Source organism: Sinocyclocheilus anshuiensis, unplaced genomic scaffold (genome assembly GCF_001515605.1).
Source record: "Sinocyclocheilus anshuiensis isolate Anshui unplaced genomic scaffold, SAMN03320099.WGS_v1.1 scaffold78, whole genome shotgun sequence".
Classification (NCBI taxonomy): domain Eukaryota; kingdom Metazoa; phylum Chordata; class Actinopteri; order Cypriniformes; family Cyprinidae; genus Sinocyclocheilus; species Sinocyclocheilus anshuiensis.
In genome coordinates this window covers 2,700,942-2,708,963 of record NW_015544250.1, presented here as the reverse complement: position 1 = coordinate 2,708,963, position 8,022 = coordinate 2,700,942, and positions in this window count along the sequence as shown.

Genomic DNA, 8,022 nt, shown 5'->3' with positions numbered 1-8,022 from the left:
AGTTGGGTTAGTCCATATTTGACCCAAAGTTGGGTTGAAACAACCCAGCATTTTTTAGAGTGTAGGGGCCCCATGTGTGCAGGGGCCTCGGATTGGCCAGACTACTTTTTTATTATTTTAAATTTACTTCAGCGTGAACAAAAAAAGACCCTCACTGGCCCATAAGAAACATTAAAGGAGGTTTCGTTTGGCCAGAGGAGAACGACACTCGTTCGACACACTATTTCCCCGTTTAATACTGTAAAGCTGCTTTGACACAATTTGCATTGTAAAAAGCAGTAGCCTATATAAATAATGGTGACTTGACGCGCATTCAAAAGCGATTTTAATACCCCGCGTTTTGAGAGCGACTCCCTGATGTGGTCAAATTCGTCTACATATTTAGGCTGTTATTAGTATGTAGGGTATACTAGGTTGTGTAGTGGTCTATAGCTCTGTATCTTAGTTAAAACAATTCAAAATGCACCTGCAGACTATACAGTCATGTTTTTGGATATTGAGAATTTTTTTTTAAAATGTGTAAAAATCTCGACCTTGTCTTCTCGTGAACCCAATCTCGTGTCTCGTCTCATTTCTTGAGTTAAGTGTCAGCGTTAATGATAATCAAACAAGAAAAGACTATAAGAAAATCACCCCCTTCTCTTGACAGAATAGCATTTGTAGCTTTTATAAGAATTTATATAGTGACAATTGTGCCCTATACCATCACATTTACATCTCTGCAACCAATAAATAAATTACTAGTAGAACACAAAATTGTTTACAAGAGCACATATTTCTTCATTGATCTAGTCACTTGATTCTGCTCTCAAAATGAACCAGATTTATGTATTTAAAATTAAATTGAACAAAATTTTCTTATGGGGGGGATACCCCTGGAACCCCCTAGACTAGAGGAACCAATGTGCACCCACTATAGTCTCACAAAATCCTGTGGGGACACTGGGAATGTAGAGGAAACACTGTAGGATTGGCTGTCTCAATGTGTGTGTGTGTATACCAGTTCACTACTGTATTTGCGTGTGGACCATGTATGGCACTATATACATTTCTCCAGTAAAGTATAATGATTAAGGGGGGGCCTCACACAAAGAGCAGTTTGGGGCCCCTGACCACCTTAATCCGCCCCTGAGTGTACTACATGTTTTTGTTATTATATAAGGTATTTTCCCTATATTATTGTATAAATATATCTTGTATATAATGTATTTTATTAAATAATATTTAATAATAATTCTAATATCAACAACAACAACAAAAATAATGATATAAAAAATGTATATATATTTTTTTACTTTAAGTTTTTCCTGCAATGACCGTTTATTCCTATTCACTAACTTCACCAAAACATCTAATTGAAGTAGTATTGGAGGAAGAACAGCGTTTTGATTTGGTCCGAAGAGCTGTCTAAAAAATAATTGCTTGTAAAAGTACCAACACTGACAAAAAGAGAATTTAAAAAATGTCTTTCATGTGGTTGGATGGAATCGATTCACATAAGCTCATTAGAAAAATGCACAGTGTTCTGTTTGTTTTAATGATTTCATCATGTTTCTCTCTAATGCGTTGTCTTTTTCTTCTGTTTTTATTTCATTACATTTGGCTTAATCTCTGTTCTCTCCTTAAACTTGTTTCTTAATAGATTCACATTCAACAGTAAAACCCATTTTTTATGACTCCTATAAGATTTAATCGAGATTTTTATGAATTATTTTTTTAATATCATGTTCATTAACTAACAAATAGCCAACAAATAAACTTATATACTATTTTGTCTAATTAATTGAAATAATAATATTATTTCATTTAATTAAATGTGTTTCAATGATCAACCTAAGCCAAGAGTTAGATGGCAGCATAGGCCATCTAACTGAAAATTGGTGGAAACAAGCGTGCACAATATCAATTAAATATCCAATTTCAACAGATACTGATGAAGACTACAATATCAGCTTACAACTAGTATTGTATCTGATATATTGTGCATCTTTGGCAAAGTGGAATTTTAGAAGCATTTCAGTCAGGCAAAGTTCACTGCTAAGCAGAACAATGCCTTACTATGAATAATGGCTGCTGTACAAGCAACAATCATTGTGAGTACAAACACCACTCCCGTTTGTCACGGTATTAGAAAGACCAACAAGAACTTGTCCAGTTATCAAAGAAAATTAGAGCAATTGGAAAAGAGCGAGCATGGAGGCCGAACACATTTGTGAATGCCTTGGGCGAACTCCAGATCTCAGTTTTACACCAGACAGTGGTCAGTGGGGTTCCTATAATGGGAGCCAGGTAATCAGCGGGGCCCGATTACAGAGACTAGATGTACAAAGTGAACACACACAGAGCTGCTTATGCAATGATTTGTGTGGCTAAATTAAGACAAACAAGCTTGTTTCACACACACATGCACACCTGCAGAGTGTTATCCTGTTTACACTGATGCTCCAAAAATGACTTTAAACGCGTTTAAATGCACATCAAGGACACAAAAATATATATCTGAACTGTAGTTCCATGCACCGTTAACCAATCAGGGCTTTATTTCTCAAAAGCATTGTGTGCTAAGTTGATTGTAGAGACCATAGGTGGCAATGGTTCTATTGTAACTTAGTCTTACAATGCTTTTGGGAAATGCAGCCCAGGTCAGCAGCAAAGCAGTGACCATTATGTACAGCATGTTGGTGTTTAAAGTTTTGCTCTGGAAGACATTAACACTCCAATTTACTGCATTAAGAAGATTGGGTTTGAGCACTTGAGAAGCACACATTTTCCGTTTTCAGATTCCTTCTCGTAAAATTCCCACCGCCTCTCTAGACACCCAGAATGGAAAAAAGAGTGATGGAAAATTTCAGGGAGTTTCAGCCTAGGTGGAGAGAGATGAAAACAACGGTGTTGATTCTGCAATTACCCAATGTTAATAAAAAAGAACAACCCTGCAGGGTTTTGAAAGCATTTTTTAAAATAACTCTAAAAGCATTAGCATCATGCTAAAACTGAATGTACTCCTATTTTGGCCTAATGATGGGGCCACTGGAAAATTAAGCTTCTTGTTCCAAACTTTATTTATTTGCTTATTTCAAATCCATATATATTTATTCTAAATTCACATTCATTTAAATTTCTTGTATATTTATCTTGATAGTTACAGATAGGAATTAAAATGCAATAAATGAACATAAATAAATATAGATATACATTCAAAATATAAATAGTTTTGGTTTTTTGGGTGTTCATACCCTCAGAGCTGCTCTAGTAGCGTCAGAGGGCACTGGATGTCTGTGTTGAAGAGTCATGTGAAAAATGAGTGTGACTGGACCTCATTCCTCTGTAAATCCTGAGCGTATGATTTGTGGTTATGATGAGGTAAGGAAACATTCTACAATGAGGTCCACTCAAGCAGTCACTGTAAAGAAGAAAAAAATGGAAGAGTTGAGTAGAGAGGAGAGAGAAGAAGCAAAGAAAAAATGAACTGAGAGGAGAGACAAAAGCAAGGATGAAGCATAATGTTAACATTCTTGTAATGTTCCTGCAGCTCAAGCAGTAGCTTATGGGTTTAACATAGTAGGTTATGGGGTTGATTCCCAGGGAATGCAGTGTGAGTCATTGTGGATAAAAGCATTTGTAAAATGCATAAATCTAAAAAGAGTATGAAAGTACGTATAGAAAGAGAAATGGTTGTGAGTGAAAGAATGGAAAATGAATGTGAGAAAATGAGAGGAGTTTAATTGCCAATTAAATATAACACTGCTTCTGCAGTGCCATTCAGCATAATGAAATAATACAAACATCTCCCTGAGAGGTCCAATAAATGTAAAAGTGATTTATTTCAGCAAAATCAAAGTCAATTCGACCAGGCAGGCAATTAATTTCAGTGATATTTCGGCGAATACGCCATGTAATTCATGCATAGTGAAAGACGCTCCCTATGAAGGCATTCCTTCGCTCTGAACACACCCCATCATTGTCAGAGAGCTGCAGCCCGGCCACCTCACATAATGCTCTAGCTCAGGTTCAGTGGAGCTCAGAGCCTGAGGGAACCAGGAGGACAACGGTTCATGCTCCTCACCCTGCAATGCGGTGCCACTGCTCGTCACCGACAAATATACGTTATCCCGTTGCTTTCTTTCAGCTGCATATATATATATATATATATATATATATATATATATATATATATACAGACAGGAAAGAAATTATACAACTAGCATAAATCTCCTCTACAGTCTTTCAGACCCCTACACACACACACACACACACACACACACACACACACACACACAGTCTCTCTCATCATCATCTCTCTATCTCCCACTTCATCGCATCTCTCTCTTCCTTTCTCACCTCATTTGCACTCTTCCTCCCTTTTCCTTCATCGTATCTTCCTACATCTGATCCCTTTTTCATCTTCCCCATCTATCTGTTATTTTCAGCTCCACTGTGATTATTTTCTTTCCTTGTTTCATCGATTTGCTGTTTTGTTGCCTCTTTTACCGTATTCCCAACTGGATTGGTGGATACGGATTGACATGAGGGAGATTTTTTTCTCTGTAGGAGGGAGTGTGTGTTTGTATGGAAGTAAGAATATTTCCTTTTAGGTACAATTTATTATGCATTCTGTCACAAGGCGTCATTTGTGATGGGGCTCAGTATTACATGTTCATTTATTGCCACTGTATTTTAATAGCATAGATAGATTCATAGATGCGGAGTAAAAAGCACATGGTCATGCCAGCGTTTCCTGTTCCTCATTGTTTTCCTCATTGCAAGCCTGTAAGGCCGAGTGTTGCTCATTGACTTGATGAATGCCTGAATTGTCAGATCTGCGGCGCCATTTTTTAATTTAAGGTAATTTTGTTAATTAATTTGAAATGGCTCCAGAGTGCTTACAAGATGAGTGATGCCCCCTCAGAACAGACACACAGATTACAGAAAGAGAGAGACACACATTCAAATTTTGCACCATTTTTGCGTCAAAAACGTAAAGGGAAATACATTTTGCTGGGTTTGGCATGAAAAGGGAACTAAAAACTCTACAGAGAGTGAAAATAAGAATCCAAAATCAGTCAATAACAGATTTTCAGAGTATCACCATTAATACAAGGCATAATTTGTGTCTGTATCCGAAATACTTATCACTGGTGAGGATCTCAGCAGTGCATCCTCTGTGTATTTTGTTTGTCTTGTTTATCATTATTCATACATCTTGCTCATTTGACATACTGCATTTTGCATACTGTGTAGCAGGGAAGTAAGCATATTCTTACACAGTTCCTATTTCAGTTGAGCCTCCTCAGTCATGAGGAAAGTACCACTTGATGTCTCAGGTGTTGTGCTGCCACCTATAGTCTCACCAGAGGACTGCAGGCTGAAATCAGTGGCCTGAATATTCAGAATTCAGAATTATGAGCATCAGTTTTGCTGTATTAAACCTGAACACATTCTCACTGAAAGTAAAGAAACTGAAATATTTTGTGAGCTGGTTCTGTTGATTCTGTTGCCTCTATTAGACCAAAATACAGCCTAATACAAATAATGTCATGTCAAACAGGATTTCCTTTAAATCTTACTAAAGGCTCCTTACTAAGAATGATAAATGGTATAATACTTCTATATAGGTATAAAATTTCTATATAGTTTTATGGTATAATACTTCTATATAGGTATAAATTTTCTATATAGTTTTATTTTATCTTTGCGTTCATTGTATTGTTTTAAGGAATGAAGTATATTTTAATGAAACTACACCTCATAGTCTGCAAAAGTGTTGCTTCATATACATCCTGTGCCATTTTAGATTTATACAACAAACTAAACACATAAATTGTTCCATCTAAAATCCATCTCATAATATATTAGCTTTATTAGCACATGCAAAAATGTGCAAAAAGGTCATCACAGACCTTTAAAATGTGTAAAAAATTTTTTAAAAAAGGCATGCAGGAACATGAAATGCTGAAATGTGAAAGGCTGAATATTTTGTGTGCAAACTAAGATTTAATTATAACTGTTGAGTAAAATAATGCCAAAGGATTGTCAAATGTCTTAACACTTGCATGTCAACGTTGCTGCTGTAGAGCAATGGGACACCTCCCAATACTACTCTTTTTGGATGCCTCCTTTTTCAGACACACCCTATCCCATGTTTGAGTCTCTACTATCAAGCTGATGAGTCAATTCAGATGTGTTTGACTAGGAAGAATACAAAATGTGTATTACCGGAGGGTGTTCAAGAACAGGGTTGATGAGCCACCACTTGTGGAGGTTTGGAGGAAGGGCAGCGTGCTGCAGTACTTTATGATACCGCCAGAGGGCGGTAATATTCGGAAATATTCACAAACATACATTCTGCAGAATGCAGTTCTAGTGAAGTTCTTCCAATGTGTATCTACAGGAATGTATTTTGAGAAGTATATTTTACAGTTGTTAAATTTTATTTATTATTATTAATATTATTATTAGTAATAATAGTAGCAGCTGTTGTTGTGATAAAAGCAGTAATAGAAGTGGTGGTGGTGGTAAAAATATTGGTGGTCGTAGTAATAATGATAATAAAATATTTATTTCTTATGTTTATGAGTCTTAAAGTTTTTAGATTCCTAGCTGGACACCGATATTTGTGAATGAAATGGGCCATGTTGCAAATGATACTTTTTGGTCTCTCAAATCTTAGAGACTATAAATACATATATTCATGGTTCATGTCAGCTTATAGACCTTTAACAAGGTATTACTCCCAACATTTATCATTTAAGAGTTTGTGTTAAATAAAAAGGACTTTGTTGGGGCTATCTTACTGTGACCATCCCAAACCGCAGCCAAATTACAAACTGCCAAAGCATTTGAGATGCCTTTGACTTTCCAAAATAAGCCCGTAAGCTGCAGCTCAATGACTCTCAAATGTCATGCTATAATTTTTCCAGCCATAAAAATGTGAATGGATTTGTATTTCTTTTTAATGTTCAGGCAGTTTATCACTGATAATTATTAGAGGCAATAATGTAACTGTACATAGGAACTGTTAAGTTAACTCATCACGATGCCCTTTAAAATGCAAATGTCTGTGTTAAAAATGTAGAGAGATTCATTGTGGCTTTATTTTCATTCTCAACCACGTTGTAAAAAGAAGGGTAAAGAGAGCGAATGGCTCACTTTAGCTAGTGAAAGACTAGTTATGCAGTATGAAGAAATGAAGAATGTTTACCTCATAAAATAAGAAGATTTACACACACCATTTATACACATTAAAATTTCTGACCAACATTTCAAGAGAATGATATGCTGTGAATTATATGAGAGATTGTACTTTACTCTGAAGTAATCTCTCTATATCTCTCTTTATGTGTGTGTGTTTGGTATCTGTGATCATGGGTATGTGGTTTTAACTTGTTTTGTGGGTCTGTGTCACTTCTGGTTCCCCAGGCCTCCACACAAAATGGTCATAAAATGTCTTTTTTTTCAGGGCAACTGTGTTAAAAGGAACACCTGTAACTCGAATCAGTGTTCTGGGCCGGGATGCCAAATTACAAACTGCCAAAGCATTTGAGATGCCTTTGACTTTCCAAAATAAGCCCGTAAGCTGCAGCTCAATGACTCTCAAATGTCATGCTATAATTTTTCCAGCCATAAAAATGTGAATGGATTTGTATTTCTTTTTAATGTTCAGGCAGTTTATCACTGATAATTATTAGAGGCAATAATGTAACTGTACATAGGAACTGTTAACTAATCACAATGCCCTTTAAAATGCAAATGTCTGTGTTATAAATATAGAGATTCATTTTGGCTTTATTTTCATTCTTAACCACATTGTAAAAAGAAGGTTAAAGAGAGCGAACGGATCACTTTAGCTAGTGAAAGACTAGTTATGCAGTATGAAGAAATGGAGAATATTTATCTTATAAAACAAGAAGATTTACACACACCATTTATACACATTAAAAATTCTGACCAACATTTCAAGAGAATGATATGTTGTGAATTATATGAGATATTTTTACTTTACTCTGAAGTAATCTCACTATC